The sequence below is a fragment of the Rattus norvegicus genome, chromosome 2 (genome assembly GCF_021556685.1).
Source record: "Rattus norvegicus strain SHRSP/BbbUtx chromosome 2, alternate assembly SHRSP_T2T, whole genome shotgun sequence".
Lineage (NCBI taxonomy): Eukaryota > Metazoa > Chordata > Mammalia > Rodentia > Muridae > Rattus > Rattus norvegicus.
In genome coordinates this window covers 93,742,326-93,760,000 of record NC_141535.1, presented here as the reverse complement: position 1 = coordinate 93,760,000, position 17,675 = coordinate 93,742,326, and the positions used below count along the sequence as shown (strand labels likewise).

Sequence of the window (17,675 nt, the reverse complement as noted above, 5' to 3'; positions counted from 1 at the left end):
AAGGAAGTGGAAAAGACACAGTGGTCCTGGAGGGTCCCAGTGGCCCCTTCTCAGATGACCTCTACCCTGCTCCCCAGGTGGGCAGGCCTGGGGTCAGCCACAAGGGTCTTTGTGACCTAGAGGAATGTTTCATGGTATCCGAATGCAGTTGCAGCTGCCTAGGGGTTTGGAGACTGGAAACTGAAACGAAAGCTCAGAAATGAGTCAAGGCTCCCTAGACTTCAGAGTGGGAGGAGGAAACTGCAACTTTGAGACCTAGTGGGAGGGGGCGGGGCTACAGGGAGAGATTCCTGCCTGGAGAACGAGCTAAGAAATAAAAATAAAATGTAAAATCGGATTGGGTACCTGAAATACAAGCCACAGCTGAGCTGGGGAAGCCCATCTGCTGCATCATCTCCACTTTTGTACGCCTTGTAAGCTTTACTTTTACCAAGAGTTACTTTGTGGCATATGTGTGGGAAGAGACACAAAGTCTGGGTGGTTCCGGATCCTGTCTTAGACCTGCCACCTCTATGACTTCTCCCCCTCCTCCTCCTCCTCCCTCTCCTCCCCCTCCTCCTCTTCACTCTCCTTCTCCTCCTCCTCCTTCCCCCATTTTCCTCCTCTTCTTCCTCTCTCTTCCTTCCTTGCTCCACTTTTCTTCTTATTCTTTTCCTACTCTTCTCTAGACTTTTGCCTATTTAATGTGTGTGTGGGCATGTGCGTTTGCGTGTATGATATATATATATATATATATATATATATATATATATATATATATATATATATATATATATATATATATATCGGGTTCAATCACTTGCACTCCAACCAAAAGATGCAGAACACTGACCCTCATTCCCACACCCTGTCCATAGAATAAACATCCAGGTCTAAACCACGGCTCCTTTTGATTGAGTGTCTTTATGGTACCACACTCTGTATTAAATGCTGGGGACAGAGATGAACAAGGAGTTTGGTGTAAGAAGTGACACACAGAAATGTTACCTGTGGTTGTGGATCATGCAGTGGGAGCAGAGCCCCAGTGGATGCTCTTCAGTTGACGATAAAATACTTGTGTTTTCTGTTTGGGTTTGAGATAGAGACGTATGAAGCACAGGCTGACCTCACACTGTCTGTGGAGCTGAGGATGGTGTCGAACTCCTGATTCCCTAGCTTTTACCTCCCATATGCAGTTGTGCACTAGTATATCCACATTTATTTATTTAATTTGAGTTTTTCTTTGTTTAATTCTCTGGGTTTCTTTGTTTAAATGATGATAACCATTAAACAAGCTCAGAAGTGCAGAAACGAGCAAAGAGTATCTCCATGGAAATCCATCTCCTCCTGAACCTGAGAAACATCAGCTGTGTTGTGAAGCTGTTAGCCGGGAGGCTTATAGCCTAGTTAGCTCGTGTGATGCTAAAGAAACAATTCATAGCGGCTAATCTACAGGAGATGGGAGTCGAGAAACGCAGCGCTGGGGAGACTCTCACTCAGTTAAGTGTTTGCTGGGCACAGGCTTGCCCTTAAAAGAAAAGCATAGGAATGACAGGAAAGTAGGACTTTTCTGGAGTTCCAGGTCACACGCTGTAGGGCCGTTTGACAGAACCCTCCCATTAGCAGGTCCGTCCTCCTGCTGTCCCCTTACAGCGCAGAGGAGTTGGGAGCAAGCAGTGAGTGGGAGCCTAGCAATCAAAGGAGAAGGAAGGGCAGTCTGGGCATAGAGAAGTGGTTGCATCAGGCTCCGCTGTGACTGTGACAAGACTACGGAAGGAAGGAGAGAACGTCACATAACTTGTGGTCAGGCAATGACCGAACAAAAGCAACGGTTTATGAGTGCTCAAGAAAAAGATAAATTTAGAGTTGACTTCATTGACTGGGATGTGCTAATAGCTCGTTAAAGTGGAAATGTCTAGTTTCAAAGCTACTCAAGGTTGTATCTCTGAGGTAGAGTGCTATATTAGAAAGTTCAAGACCCTGTCCTCCAGCCTGGGTATTCTAGGACTATTTTAAAAATGAAACCTCTAGGCCAGGTGCCCTGGACATCTGCCTGAAATCCCAGCCCTTTGGAGGTGGAGGAGGGATGATTGGGAGGAGTCCTAAGTACTCCTTGACTGTGTAGCAAGTTCAAGGCCTGCTTGGGCTACACAAGACCTTGTCTCAAAAACCCAACATACAAAAATCAATTCATCCATCAAGTACGCAAAGCAGCAGGTGCCCAGCCACAGGCCTACGGAATGAAGTCTGCATCACGAGGCTGCACGTGCGATTCACTTACGAACCACAGAGGAAATCACAGAACTGCCTAAGCTCTGACGACAAAACTTCTAGGCTTTTTGGGGTGTGTTCTGTAGATGTGGTTACTGCAAAGGAGCTTTTCAAAAGCTAGAGTTCTGTTAGAAAGTCTACGGAAGACAGAGGCCACCTGTGGCCCCAGTGCAGCTGTGTCACGGCAGACCCGCCCCTCATCTGCCCACCACCAGCTGCACTGCTCTCTGGCTTTAAGAGCAGAGATCGTGGCTTCAAAGAGAAGTGATTTGCAGAGTTTTAATGGACTTGTCGGCTTGTAAGTGTCCGAGTACAGCTAAAAGTGAGACTTTCAGTGAAACGCCCTAAGTATAAAATGAGCATCGCTCCTCAGAACCCTGTATTTATAAATACCCAGGTTTCCTTCTAATTGCACGTCAGTTCCTCACACTCACCACAAGACAGACGTCTGTGTGTAAGAAATCACTTCCCAATCTTGCTCTCAAAAGAACCACCACCATGACATTTGCCATGTGCCGTTTGTATACATTCGTGGAAAGTCACTTCCCCCTCGGCCTGTCAGCTTCTCAGCTAACTATGTAGCCTTGGCTGGCTTGGAACTCATGGATGTAGACTAGGCTGGACTGTGTAGACAGCCTAACAGACCTCATTTCAGCGGGCACTTCTTACTCCAGAGTAGTTGGCCCAAGAGCTTCTGGATGCTTGTTTTCATCTGCCTCCCTTTAGGAGTGCTGAGCTACCAACCCATGCCCCAGAAACTGCTTTGTTCACATGGGTTTCAGGATCCAACTCAGGCCGTCAGGCTGATGTTCGAAGCACTCTTCCCACTGAGCCATTTTACCTGCCTGAAGGCCATCTTTTAAGTCCTTGCAATATGATTTTACACGTTAGCCACTGGTACTGGGACTGCTTTTAGGAAAAAGTTTCTGTCAGTGAGATAATGCAGATAGCAGAATGTGCAACCAAAAGACGGTCACCGTTTGACATTGGCATGAAGATGACTGACACTCGTCACCATCGTGGTGATGCCTTCCTGCTCAGTTCTGAACTCCAACTGTGAGCTGGGCACTTGACCTGGCACTTTACACAGTTGAACTCTGTCTGTAGCTCTGGGCATCACAAGCCTCAAGCATTCTAGGCCCAGTTTTACCTCGGAACTGTCCTCCCGACCTCACACTGGAATTCTTACTAGCCACCAGCTTCTCTGATGTTCCAGTTTGCCCAAAGTCCCCAAACAAGAGAGAAAACACCAGGAGTGATGGTCCCGTGCAGAGGGGACAGATACAATACGTTTACCTTGAAAGGGCCTACGAATGAGAGATCGCTTCTGGGTATTGAGCTAAAATCAGGATTATTAAGACAAACTGCATGACGCTGCCATTTTTATTCATCAAATATTGGCAACTTCATGCAGCTCAGCCTTTATTGTAACGAAGCAGTATTTATGAGCTGACCTATGCTTTCTACACTTTGTCTAATTACAGAGAATGCAACGCCCACCCCCATATGGTTAGCTTGCATTGTGGAACCGTCTCTCTCGTGGTATTGCCTCGCAGACTTTCTCAATGACAGCTCCACAACTCCGCCTGCCAAGAGGAACTTACATTTACAAGGAGCCCGTCAGCCATTGGTTAGAGTGGCCTTGTCTGGGAAGTGTTCCCATCAGCAGAGAAAAGCTGACAGATAGTGCGACAAAGTGGCAACCAGCCCACAGGAAAAGCAGTTCTTGTTTATTTCTCTGCTGACTGGAGTTGTGCATGTGCTGCCTCTACATCTTTTTAGACCCAAAACCCTAAGTATCTAAACTACAAAGACCTTGGGCAAATGGCTGTCTCGTGGCTTAAAACGTGGGAGAGGGAGGAGGAGAGTTGACTGGACACAGGTCACCAGTCCTGACGTCCCGTTAGGTAAAGAAGGGGAGGAATTCAAGACAGTCTTTGCGTAAGTAGTGAGTTCAAGACCTATAAAATGTAATCCATCTAGATGCCATACAAACGCAAAATAAATAAATAAATCATAAATAAGCACATAAAGTACAAAAGAAAATATGATACACACAGCAAAATCTTATTTAGCTACACAGCAAAAACATGGCATCTTCAGGAAAATGGAAGGAACTGGAAATTGTCATGTTGTCACGTTAAAGCAATAAGCCAGGCACAGAAAGGCAAACACTTTACGCTTTCTCTCATATGAGGAACCTAGGTTTGCGACACACACACACACACACACACACACACACACACACACACACACACACGTGTGCGCGCTCTCTCTCTCTCTCTTTCTCTCTCTCTCTTTTTCTCAGAGAGAGGGGGATGGGAGGAAGAGAGAGAGTAATGAAACTAAGGAGGAGATCAGGAGAGGAGGGAAAAGGTCTGAAAGGTGGGAAGGCAGTGGGCCCTGTGCCAGTGAAGGGAGGCTGTTTGTCAGGAAGGTGCGGGACACAGAGAGGACGGTGGGGAGAGGCAAAACTAGAATGGTATAAAATGACCCATTGGTGTGAAAAGGAATGAGATTATTCTATATACTAGTTTATTAAAAAAATGAACTCGGGGCTGGAGAGACAGCTGAGGTTAGGAGCACTTGTAGAGGACCCAGGGTCTTTGATTCCCAGCATTCTTGTGGTGGCTCGTAACTTCAGTTCTAGAGGATGGGATGGCATTTTGTGAGCACTAGGCACGCACATGGTGCACACACATACACAAAGGCAAAAACATCGTACATGTTAAAAAAAAATCTTTTACAAAGCATCTTATTCCGTGTAATTAAATTTTCAATAAATAACCCCTTATTTTGTTTCACGGCAGTAAACAGGATTAATAAATTCTTCAACAATTGCACCTAAAATTATTTTCAGTTTCTGGTTTGCTATTGCTTTTTGTTTTAAGACAGGTCTCTTGTGTAGCCTAAGCTAATCTCTAACTTTGTATCAGAAGATGACCTTGAACTCCTGACCCCTCTGTGCTCACCCCTGAGCACTGGCCTACACATGCATGCCACTGCGTTCAGTGTATGGGCTGCTGAAATTACAACCTGGGCTTGTGTGCATGCTACACAGAACTAACTGAGTTGCATCTCTCGCCCCTAAAATGATTATAAAACTTGAAATGGCAGCTGCTTAGGAGAGCTTTATGGTCCGAATCCACTGTGGTGACACCACAGCCCCTGGTGACACACAGGTCTTGGAGGAATCAAGCTGTTGATCTGGAAGCTTTCCGCTGCTAGCCTGCCTGCACCCTACTGGAAGATGTCATGCAGACTGAGGCGGGCAGGCGTCATTAACAGTCTTTCCAACCTGTGTATAGAGCCTTTAAGCAACAGTAACAACCGTTCTGACCAGAAATGGCCTTGGGTGCACTTATGCCATGACTATTATGGGGGTAACCAACCACTTTGTGTTTGGATTTAAAGCTGTTCCCCAGGAGAAAACTTACCTGATACTGAAAGTCTGTCCAAAAACCCATGGCTGGGAGCTCTTTGGCCATAGGGGTGAACTTACTATTATTATTTTCTAAATGGATGTAGAATCGAACTACCTTCTAAATTGTACCTCCATAACTATAGACTAGTAGAGTTATTGGGTCTCATTAGACAAGCATCACTGTGTGATAAAGGCAGTTAAGACTAATTAGAACGCAGTCAGCATCCATAAATGGGATCTCTCTGACACCCCTCCTCCAAAGGCGCAGGGAGCACTACATAAGAATGACTGTAGGGGTTGGGGATTTAGCTCAGTGGTAGAGCGCTTGCCTAGCAAGCACAAGGCCCTGGGTTCAGTCCCCAGCTCCGGAAAAAAAAAAAAAAAGAAAAGAAAAGAAAAGAAAAGAAAAGAAAAAAAAAAAGAATTACTGTAAAACTACAGGCCAGAGAGGACAGACAGTCTTGCCTGCACCAGACTCACACAGAATCAAGCCGGTCAACATTCTAGCATGAATGGGGGAGGCTCACACGAGCTCCTGCCCCTAGCTCAGCAGTTCCTATTGACAGTTGATGGCTGCAAAGGGGAGGGTCTAGGAGTGTGGTCCTTAGGCTGCCGATGATGGGTGGCCCCACACCCAGGAATGAATATATATCTATGAATATGCAGCGCTATCTGAACTCAGGAGGTAATTTTTTTATCTTTATTAACTTGAGTATTTCTTATTTACATTTCGATTGTTATTCCCCTTCCTGGTTTCCGGGCCAACATCCCCCTAACCCCTCCCCCTCCCCTTCTATATGGGCTTCCCCTCCCCATCCTCCCCCCATTACCGCCCTCTCCCCAACAATCACATTCACTGGTGGTTCAGTCTTGGCAGGACCAAGGGCTTCCCCTTCAACTGGTGCTCTTACTAAGCTATTCATTGCTACCTATGAGGTTGGAGCCCAGGGTCAGTCCATGTATAGTCTTTGGGTAGTGGCTTAGTCCCTGGAAGCTCTGGTTGGTTGGCATTGTTGTTCATATGGGGTCTCGAGCCCCTTCCAGCTCTTCCAGTCCTTTCTCTGATTTCTTCAATGGGGGTCCGTTCTCAGTTCAGTAGTTTGCTGCTGGCATTCGCCTATGTATTTGCTGTATTCTGGGTGTGTCTCTCAGGAGAGATCTACATCCGGTTCCTGTCAGCCTAAACTTCTTTGCATTATAATACATTATAATATGCCGCTCATCTAAGAGCTTGGTTTCCAGCATTCACATTGGGTGGCAAACCCCTGCCTGTAACTCCGGTGCCACAGGATCTGAAGTCTTCTTCTGACATTTATAGGCACCCAAATACATGTGGCATGTGCCTCTCTCTCTCTCTCTCTCTCTCTCTCTCTCTCTCTCTCTCTGTCTCTCTCTCTCTTCTCCCCCAAGAAGTGTCATTACTTTTTGTTACCAAGAGTAACAACGCTCTCCTCTGTAATAAGTTAAGCATGCACTCACCGCCCTATCTTAAGCGTGTCTGGTACAGTAAGAAACTTGCTGAATTTTTTACACAATCAGAATCTGAATGTCTAGATTTGAGTGTGGGGGAATCTGCTACTGTTGGCTGAGGGATGGGGGTGCTGTGTTTGGTTCTAAAGTCTATGAGCCTTAGAGTTTCCTTATCTGTAAACCAAGGTTCATCATAGTAGTGACATTTGTAACTAAAGTTTAGTATTCTGATAATTTTACCTACACTAACTCAGATGTCTTCTCTGAAGAGTGGAAAAAGAAAGTTTGGCTACTCCATTGCTCCTTCAGCTTCACCAGAAGCCCTTCTCTGCCAGGGGCTACCTTGAAGATTCACAGTGGGGGTTCCCTCAACTCTGGACTTTTAGTTGGGCTCCAGGTAGAGATCAGAAGGCAGGAAAGCATAAGACAGAGAAGTATCCTTTCCACACTCCCTCCCTGACTTAGCATCCCAATTCTATTTTGTTTTGGGGGAAGCACTTTAAGTCTTGCAGACAGACCCATTTTCACAGCACCTCTTTCCCAAGATTCAGTAAACACCCTCCTCCATGCATTTCTTCCCTTCCCCTCCCCTCACTGTCCTCCAGTCAAGGATTTGGTGGTTTCTGGTGATGTCCCTGGATTTGAGCTCTGTGACTGAAACTCTCAGGCTAGAACAATGACTCTTTCAGGAATTACTATTTAAGCATTTTAGCAAGATTTGTGTTACCTGGTACAGTACAAAGATCTCTTGCTTGCCAAAATTATGAATTGGTGGGTTAGGAGACACCATCTTGCATTTCCATCGTTTAGAAAACCAAAGGTTCATTTCTAATTTTCCGTTGTGTGCAGTTTAGCCTCTCAAAATCAGCAAGGGGGACCTTAGGGGTTGGGGGAGTATGTTTGTCTGCTTCTTGTTTTATGCCTGTGTCTGTGTGTGGGTACCTGAGTACAGGAGCTCTCGAACCTCCCCAATAGTTGCAGTGGTTGTCAGGGTGCTAGCCACTGAACTTCACTGCTAACTACTTAACCATCTCCCTGGCCCACTGTTTTAGCTTCCTGGGGAACAAACCTAGGGCCCTGCACATGCTACAGTAGGAGTTCTTCTCCTGAGCCACACCCCAAGCTGTATGTTGTCTGTGGAATGTTTTCTCCCTTTCCGTTAGTCTCCTTTCTGGTCATATCAGTGTTCCCCAAATTAGGGGACCCGATTTTTAACCAGCACTTGTCAGAAATGCCAACTCTTGCTCTCTACCTTAGCTCTACTAAATTGTTAAGTTCTGAGTGTTGAGCACAGCGGTCTGTCTTCAAAGTCTCCAGATATTTCTAATGTGTGAGGGTTTGAGAACCATCGGGTTTGGTTCTGTGTCAAAAGCCAAATTCTATTAAGAACTTCCATCAGGTGGGGCTTGAGCTCCATTCAAAGATGATGTTGATATTCTTTCCCAATGTCTCTGTGAGAGACAAGATACCAGGGCAACAGATGGCATGGCCCAAACCATGAGGCACAAACAAACGAGCCAGTGTTGGCTCTCCGGATGCTAGCATGTCAATTCCCAACCACGAGGCCTGAGAGGATTTAGGAAAGCGACATAGAGGACACAAACGTGGAGCCTTATGCCGTGCTTCAGAGTGCCTAGTCTCAGAACGTGCTTAGTCCTCTGACATTATTTGTATCCAGGAGAAAGAGCCAAGACACGACCTTGCTAACATCATCTTGATTTTAGAGCACAACTTTCCGATTACCCTGTAACTGTCAAATGTTTACCTGTTTTTCTCTATGGGAAACCCACTTCTTAGCTCCATGAAATGAAGGCAGAGCAAGCACACTCTGCCACTGTCGTGACAAAAGTCCTAGAAGGGGACGCCCTGTACAAAGTGTCCAACATGTGTTTAATTGTATCTTCTGGCATTCCCGTTTCTTTTTTCTAGGACAAAAGGCTGTTTTCGATATATGTGCACCCCTCCCCCGGCCACATCCCACAGCTTCCGGTGGGAAGGCAGCATGGGAGTGTGGGAGGGTTGGTTTCTAATCTAGGGATTCCCTCAGTCGGAAACTAAAGATGGCTCACAACTCGAGCGCATCTTTAATCTCAATGAATAATGTATAGTGGTTTAGAGAAAGATTTAATAAAAGATCCCCATGTTCCAAAGCCACTGATTTGGAAGTCGCTAGTTCCTCCCTCTCTCGCCTCCCAGCACAATCTGTCACCAAGCCATACCGATTCGAGCTGCCAAACCATTCTCAAACCTGTCCTTTTCTTTCCATTCTTGTTACAACTGCTTTCGTTTCAGATCCAGACTTTTAATTGGACTTCCTCTGTCTTGCTCCGTTGTGCCTCATTGTCATGACAACCAGAAAGACTTGTCTTAATTTCATGTTGCTTCTCTATTGTAAATGTCCTCAGCTCCTACCTGAGGAAGTCCTGGGCAGGCTGACCTTGCACCTCTTCTCTTGTCTCATCAATATTCTAGCTTTAGATTTTCTGTGTAAGCCAGTCTGTCTGTTTCCTATCTTCCAAGCACTGCTCTCCAGATGTTTCTTCTCCTAGACTTCCCTTTCTCTATTTAGGCCAAGAGAAAAATACATTGTATTTCCTTCAAAACCCTGCTGAAAGGCCAATTCCTCTAGCCAGACTCCCTAATCTAAAGAGGAGTTTCTCTTATCCCTCTACCTCAGACACGACCTCCTAACACATTACCTAATTATTTTAGCTATTCATTTATAAGTTGCTGGGTAGTGATCTCATCTGAATCGAATCAATCCCTCCTAGAAGAAAGAGGAAGACTCATAGAACACATAAAGCTAAGGAAATGTTTAACAAAGATGGACTGCTCAGAAAGTCATGGGATCAGTCAACAACTGCTTGGAACATTCACTGGAAGAAAACTAGAATGTAATCACATTGTAATTTTATAGTGTTTGAAAGATTTTGCTATGTAATCCATAGGTGAAAGAATAAAGTCACTGTCCCTTCCATCTGTTAAAAAAAAACAAAAACAAACAAACAAACAAACAAAAAAACAACTGCTTGGAAGAGGAGGCTCTTCAGAGGAAGTGCCTACAAGGTGAGCTTTCATGAGTGAGCCACCATGCTGGGGGAGGCTCTTCAGTGATGCAGACCGCAAGTGACCCCAAGCCTTTATCAGAAAGCCCATCAACTCATGGGGTGGGCTTGGGATGTCTTGTTACTTTGACCCGCCATCAGTGCCCTATGTGGGATAAATAGACACTGGTTCGCACATCGCCAGGGAAACTCACCCAGGATAGGTTCTGTTCACTTTGCAGTTCCACACCAAGCCTGACAGATCGTTTAAGAAATGCCAGGAATGGTGGCACACTGCAAGCACTCAGGAGGCAGGTGGAGCTCTGAGTTGGAGGCCAGCCTGGTCTACAGAACAAGTTCCAGGACAGCCAAGGCTACACAGAGAAAACCTGTCTGGAAAAAATCCAAAAAAAAAGAAAGAAAGAAAGAAAGAAAGAAAGAAAGAAAGAAAGAAAGAAGAGAAGGAAATGATTGCATTTGTTCACATTGTATAATAACCTTTAACCATATTGAATGTTGTAAACATCGATACAAATGAAGTTTTTTATATGTTCTGTGCAAATGCTCAAAACCGAATGATGCAGTGCTGCCACCTGCTACCTGTAGCAGGTGTCCCCCCCACCTTGGTTTAGTTACAAAGGAAGAGGAGAAATTGTTTGAGCTACCCCGAAAAAGAAAAATCTGTTGCGGAAACTGGATCCGTGTGATGTAAAGGAATGTTACAAACGCTAAGTGATTGCCTTCCGCACGCATCATTCTGCTGAGGATGCGTCCTAACTTATCTAGTCCAGATGTGCCTGAGTGTGTCTAAGGAATGGGACATTAAAGATACTCTTGGCGTGACCAGATTATGAGGCAACAATTACCCTCCACAATCAAAAAATTGAAAGTTGCGGTATAAAACAAAATGCCATGCACTAACGAGGGGAAACTCCACAGCTGACAAGCAGGAGGGGAATGTTGGAAATGGTGGTTCATGCCCACCACTGAGGGGCAGGTCAGGGTGGGGTCAGGAACGAGGATCAAGAGTTCAGGATAATCTTCAGCTACGAAGTGAGTCCCAGGCTAGCCTGGGCCAGCAGGACTGTGTCAGAAGGCAGGGTGGAGGGGGATGGGAGCAGGTAGGAGGTTGCAAGGAAGGGAAAAAGCAACTAAACATAATAACCTAGATTTTCTTTTCTTCAAAGACGGGCGTGGTGTACAAGCCTGCAATAGCAGCACTGTGGAGGCTAAGACTGGAGGATTCCGGGATTGAGGCCAAGCCTGGGCTACAGGAGGAAACTCTGTCACACACCCACAAACAAACAACAAAAAGGTCGGGGCTTTGTTTTGTTTTGCTTTCTGAGAAGAGGAAAAGCCAGACAAGATGAACTGGTTCCTCCTCACACTCCCTCTCTGCTTTCACCCCGACAGCGGAGGCGGAAGGTGACCTTCACAAGGTTGCTTCTGTAGAATTACTCACTGCCACCGGGAAGAGGGTGTGTTCAGTTTGTATCATCTCCATTGATGTTTCCTGCGGTGGCAGAGGTGTAAAGGGGGAGAAAACACCTGGATTCTCTCTGTGGCTTCAGAATGGACGGAACGGGCGGAACGGACCATCCTCTAACAGTCTATGTATTAGACGACCGGTTATTCACGCCCTTGAGCTGCAAGACTGACCTCGTTTGTGTTATCTTTCAAATGCGCATAGAGGGGATGGGGTGCCTGGCTCTGAGCCTGGGGTAGTGCACACGCCTTAAAGCCTCTCAATCAGGAGGCAGAGGCAGGCAGATCTCTGCGAGTTGGAGGCCAGAGGATGATAAGGACCAACCACGAGGAAGGAAGAGAGACGCATCCATGAAGCAAAGGGTCGGGGAAGAATGGAGATGAACAGGTCACCAAGGGATTTGCCACGAGGCCACAATAAGAGAGCAGTTATGAGACTACACGAGGACAGCGAGTCAGAGTGAGACTTAAACTACGAGGAACACAGGGCCTGCGGCTAAAATGGGCATAGGAACCCCTCAAAGAATTACAGTTACACACACACACATATACACACATACATAATTAACAGCAAAGTTTACTAATAATACCATTTTTATAGCACAAGATCCCAATTCAAAAAATAAATTAAAAACCATCTTTACTTTCGTTTTTTGTTTTTGGTTTTTTGGTTTTTTTTGTTTTTGTTTTTGTTTTTGTTTTTCGAAACAGGGTTTCTCTGTGAAACAGAGTCCTGGCTATCCTGAACTTGCTTTGTAGACCAGGCTAACCTTGAAAACTCACAGAGATCCGAATGCATCTCCTTCTGAGTACTGGAATTAAAGGGATGTGTGACCAAGCTTGCCCCCCAACCCCCCTTTTTTGAGGCAGGGTTTCCCTGTGTGTAGCCTGGGCTGTCATGGAACTTGCTCTGTAGACCAGGCTAGCCTCTAACTCAGAGATTTTCCTGCCTCTGCCTCCCAGGAACTGGGGTTAAAGGCATGCACCAGCAGTGCTGGGCTTTATGGGCGATTTTTAAATGATGGCGCTTGTTTATACTATAACTGACCAACAGGAAACATTAACTAAAGCTGTTCACATGGGGCTCATCTGTTTCGTGTACTTCTCAAGATTCAAGCCCCCACCTGGATTCCTGACATTTTCCTTACTTTAAGTATTCACTGGGGACTGTGCTGAGACCATTGCAGGAGGTGGTACACAGCTGGAGAAGTTCAGTCATCCAGAGCACACGGAGACATGTGTAGCGGATTTTAAGACTATGTGCAATCAGTCGGGTCAGATCACAGATTCAAGGCCGACTTGAGCTACATAGAAAACTCCAGGCCTCATTAAGAAAAGGAGACCAAATAAGAAAGAGTCAACTGATACAATACAGTATCAAAAACCAAGTAAAATGATATATAATGTAGTGGATTAGATTTGGAACTTTATATAAGTGGACTGAGGACATATAAAGTAAGCGAGACAGGCAAGGGTGAGGCAGAGAAGAGGGGGCCATGCAGGGAGGGGTGAGATGGGCAGTGGAGTTAGACAGAGCTGGGCTACCTACCAGTTAGTCTCCACAGGAAAGGGTGACCTGGAGGGTTCACCTTTGTGCCCTTGGGCCCTTAGGAAGCTAGGGCCTGGACAGATGCTTCCTCACCTGTAAGCCTGGACTGACACCCTTACCCCCTTGCTTACGAGGTGACTAAGGGACAGGAGTCTGCAGAGAACTGGGCACAGCAGCTGCTCAGCTGGGCTCACAATTGCAGTCCTGTGTAGTTATTCATAGTGCTTTTAGACACATCCTCTTATTTAAGTGAGTGCGGTTCATACTGGAAAAGATAAGGGAAGTGTCCCATACCTCTTGTATTCTTACAAGCGTGTGTGTGTGTGTGTGTGTGTGTGTGTGTGTGTACACATACATATACATACATACACTTTTGCACATATGAGAACATACACACACAATTGCCTCTAGCCACAAACACAGAAAGTAGAAATGATTTGTTAGTCATAGAAGCTGGGCATGATGATGGGTGTGGTGACTTGCTCTAGCAATCCCCAAATTTGGACTCATGAGGATCAAGAGTTCAAGGTTCCCTCAGCCAAATACTGAGTGTGAAGCCAGCTCCGGTTCTACAAAAACAAAACAAAAAAAAAACAAATAAACAAAAAAACAAAAAAAAAAAAAGAAGTAAGTGGCAAATGGAGCTGATGCAGAAACTGACCTGTAACTATATAGGCTCCCCACTGCCTCATGAACATGAAGGTATAGCCACAGCTAGAGACGTCCCCAGTCCAGACAGTGACCAGGGCATGCTGAAAGCGATGACCACTATGAACAGCCCAGGAAACTTTACAGAAAACATAAATGTCAAAGGCTACTTTAGTGTGGGAAGAAAGGTGCCTCTTGGGTTAGTATTACCTTTTGGCTGATACTAAACTTGGCCCTGCTTAGAGAAAAGGTTCCCCCGGAAGTGTGTTCTAAACCTAAGACAGTGTCTTATTTTTCTATTGCTCTAAGAGAATGTGACCAAAGCAACTTAAAAAGGAAGCATCTAGTTGGAGGCTTACTTACAGTTCTGAGGGTCAGTTAGACCACTACATTGGGAAGCATGGTGGCAGGCGGGCAGGCGGGCAGGCGGGCAGCAGGCAGGCAGGCAGGCATGGTGGTGGAGCAGGAGCTGGGAGTTGACAAGTTTCAACAACTCTGGAGGCAGAGAGAGCTGACTGGAACAGTCTGGGCTTCTGCAACCTCAGCACCCGTCCCAGTAACATGCCTCTTCCAACTTGGCCACATCTCCTAAAACTTCCCAAACCATTCCACCAAGTGGGGACCAAACATTCAAACCTGTGAGCCTATGTGGGCCATTCTCATCCAAACCATGGCAGACAGTTTTAAGAATAAACTACTTTTAAAAGGTAAAACACTGCGATTTTTCTTGGGGACAGAGAATATGACCCTTTCAAGGAACCGTAATGAAGTAAAGAAATTTTATCCGTGGAATTATTATTGAAAGTGAAGGTCTGGTCAATGCTCCTAACCTTTAGGACCCTGAGACAGAAGGATCAATTCAAGGCCAGCGTCAACTATATGGTGAGTTTAAGGCCAACCTAGGCTATATGAGAGCCTGTCTGAAATACTAAAAGAAAAAAAGTAAGGGATTTCCCAGGTCAGAATGGCCTGTAAATCTGCCTGTGGAGGGTTGTCTCGATTGGTAATTGATGTGGAAGGATGGGTTCAGCCCACTTTGGGCAGCACCATTCCTTACGCAGATGGTCTTGCACTGTGTAGGAAAGCTAGGTAAGTGTGAGCTTGTGAGAGAGGCAGCAAGCAGACTCCTTCATAGTTTCTGCTACAAGTTCCTGCTCTGCTTGAATTTTTGCCATGACTATCCTCAGTGATGGATTGTGACCTGTGATCTGAAATAAACCCCTTTCTCCCCTAAGATACTTTGGTCATGGAGTTTATCACAACAGAAAAGAAATTAGAATACCGAGGTTATAAAAATAAAGAAATTTGGGGGAAATATATCCAATCTCACGACTTCATAAGATACTTTTAGTTTATTACACTACATGAATTCATAACAATTAAGACTTCATTTGCATTAATACAAAATTACTTTTAAGATGCGCATGTTTCATACCAGGTGTCGTGGTGCATGCACACCTTTAATCCCATCATTTGAGAAGCAGGGGGGGGGGATCTCCGAGTTCGAGGCCAGCATGGTCTACAGAGTGAGTTTCAGGACAGCCAGGACTACCAAGACAAACCCTGTCTTGAAAACAAAGAAAAGAAAGGAAAAGAAGAGTGCATGTTTCTTTGACTTGTTATTCTCTCTCTCTCTCTCTCTCTCTCTCTCTCTCTCTCTCTCTCTCTCTCTCTCTCTCTGTGTGTGTGTGTGTGTGTGTGTGTGTATGCAGGTATGTGTGCATGTTCCTGTCTGTAAAGGCAACAAGCACTGACGGGAACATGTTTATGAAGGTTAAAGAACAAGGCTTTTCTTTCTTTTTTTTTTTTAAAGATTTATTTATTATATATCAGTACACTGTAGCTGTCTTCAGACACTCCAGAAGAGGACATCCAATCTCATTACAGGTGGTTGTAAGCCACCATGTGGTTACTGGGATTTGAACTCAGGACCTCTGGAAGAGCAGTCAGTGCTCTTAACCGCTGAGCCATCTCTCCAGCCCGTTTTTTTTTTTTTTTTTTTTAAGATTTATTTATTTACTACATATGAACACAATGTAGCTGTCTTTGGCCACAGGAAGAGGGTATCAGATCTCATTTACAGATGGTTGTGAGCCACCATGTGGTTGCTGGGATTTGAACTCAGGACCTCTGGAAGAGTAGTCAGTGCCCTTAACCACTGAGCCATCTCTCCAGCAAGGCTTTTCTTATTAATAAACTTTGTCCTTTGACAGTTTGTTGCATGTATATGATGTACTTTGATGTTAGGCCCTGTTGGCCCCCTTTTCCACCCAGAGCTATGTTAGGTGGTTTGTGTGGTCCCAGCAGCAATGGACACAGCGGCTGTGGGTTTATGATTGCTACTGCCGAGTGCTGCTTGCTAGACTGATCTTCTTCTTGCTTTGTTTGTTTTTCAAGACATGGGTTCTCTGTGTGACCTTGGCTGTCCTGGAACTCACTCTATAAACCAGGCTGGCCTTGAACTCAGACATCTGCCTGCCTCTGCCTCTTGGGTGCTGGGGTTAAAGGTGTGTACCACCACCACCCAGCAGTAAACTGCATTTTACAGCCAGTTTCTCTTCCAGTTCCTCTGTACTCCCACCCCAGTGTTCCCCAAGTCTTGAGGAGGCGGTACGGAGATCTTGTTTAAGGCTCATTCCTCAACCATCCTTTATGCTCAGCTCCCAGTGCACCATGGGTGTCTGCGTTTACTCCAGTTACCAGCAAAGAGAGGTTTCTCTGACTTTGGTTGAGTGAAACTTTTGTTTGTGAGTGTAGTCATGGAGAAGAGGGAGGTGATTTGAGCTCCTTCACTTTAGCTAAGCAGCAGTAGCAGGTCCCTACTTAGGGGACTTAGGACCCCCCACCTCCTGGTCATAGGCTGTGCTCTCCCTCCCTTCCTCTTTCTTTTGTACCGGGTTTACAGTACTCGGTGAATCATCTCTAGTGGAGCAGACTCAGATCCAATCGGGGAAGTGATGGGTTGCCCCACTAACAGCCACGCCGCTCTTGTGCCAATGAACACAACTGGCCTGGCAAGCTGGTATTCATCCAGTTCGTAGTTCGTGGAGTTGGCAGCTGGATGCGCTCTGCTCAGCGCCCTCCAGCTCCACGAAGCTCATCAGCAGGGAGGAAACTCCAGCCCAATTGCAGCTTGAGTTCTCTGTATCTTGCATCCAAAGGATGTGCAGACTTCCGTGATAGCGTCTTATCAACTAGTTCTTGTGAGCAACCATGAGCAATAGCAAGCGCTTGTGCTGTTTTGGGGGGAGGGGGTGCTTCTGGGGCTCCCTGAGGAACGACTCCTAGGGAGATGTCCCTCCCCTGGCTCTGAGGTTTTTGTTTAGTAATCCATTGCTTTTAGGACCAGTATTGTTTAACCTGGTGGGACATCTGCCCTCAAAGTCCCTTTAAGTTTTTCCAGTTGGGCTAACAGATAGTAGGTTTCCGAGGTGTGCTCCCGTAACCCCTTTGTTCTGACTAACCTGCCCAGGGATGACCCCACATCCCTGCATCCTCTATCCCTCTTGTTTGTCCTTCTCTCTCCCCCTGTTTTACCGGAAGAGCTGCTGTTCTCGGTTCCTTCAGGCGCTGCTCCCACTAGCCCGTTTCTTACGTAGATCCTTGGCATCGTTTCTTACGTAGATCCTTGGCATCGTTTCTTACGTAGATCCTTGGCATCGTTTCTTACGTAGATCCTTGGCATCGTTTCTTACGTAGATCCTTGGCATCGTTTCTTACGTAGATCCTTGGCATCGTGGTAGTGCAGGTCTGTATGATTACAGAGCTACTTCCCGGGACCCTGGTCTTCTGTTCTCTTGTTTCT

General features: G+C 45.8%; 1 long non-coding RNA gene across 3 annotated transcripts in view; it reads right to left on the bottom strand.

Moving 5' to 3' along the window:
• The window catches only part of LOC147996172 (uncharacterized), a 56,418-nt gene extending 38,971 nt beyond the window's left edge, over window positions 1-17,447 (bottom strand). Inside the window, exons 1-3 of one of the 3 annotated variants that reach the window (XR_015671307.1) lie at window positions 16,774-17,431; window positions 14,234-14,365; window positions 4,772-4,896 (exon numbers count right to left, since the gene is read on the bottom strand). This is a non-coding gene — a long non-coding RNA (uncharacterized LOC147996172). Of the gene's footprint in view, window positions 1-4,771; window positions 4,897-14,233; window positions 14,366-16,773 lie in introns of those variants that run through there. The other 2 variants (XR_015671305.1, XR_015671306.1) reach the window with 2 other exon arrangements.
• Between the last annotated feature and the right edge of the window lie 228 nt (window positions 17,448-17,675).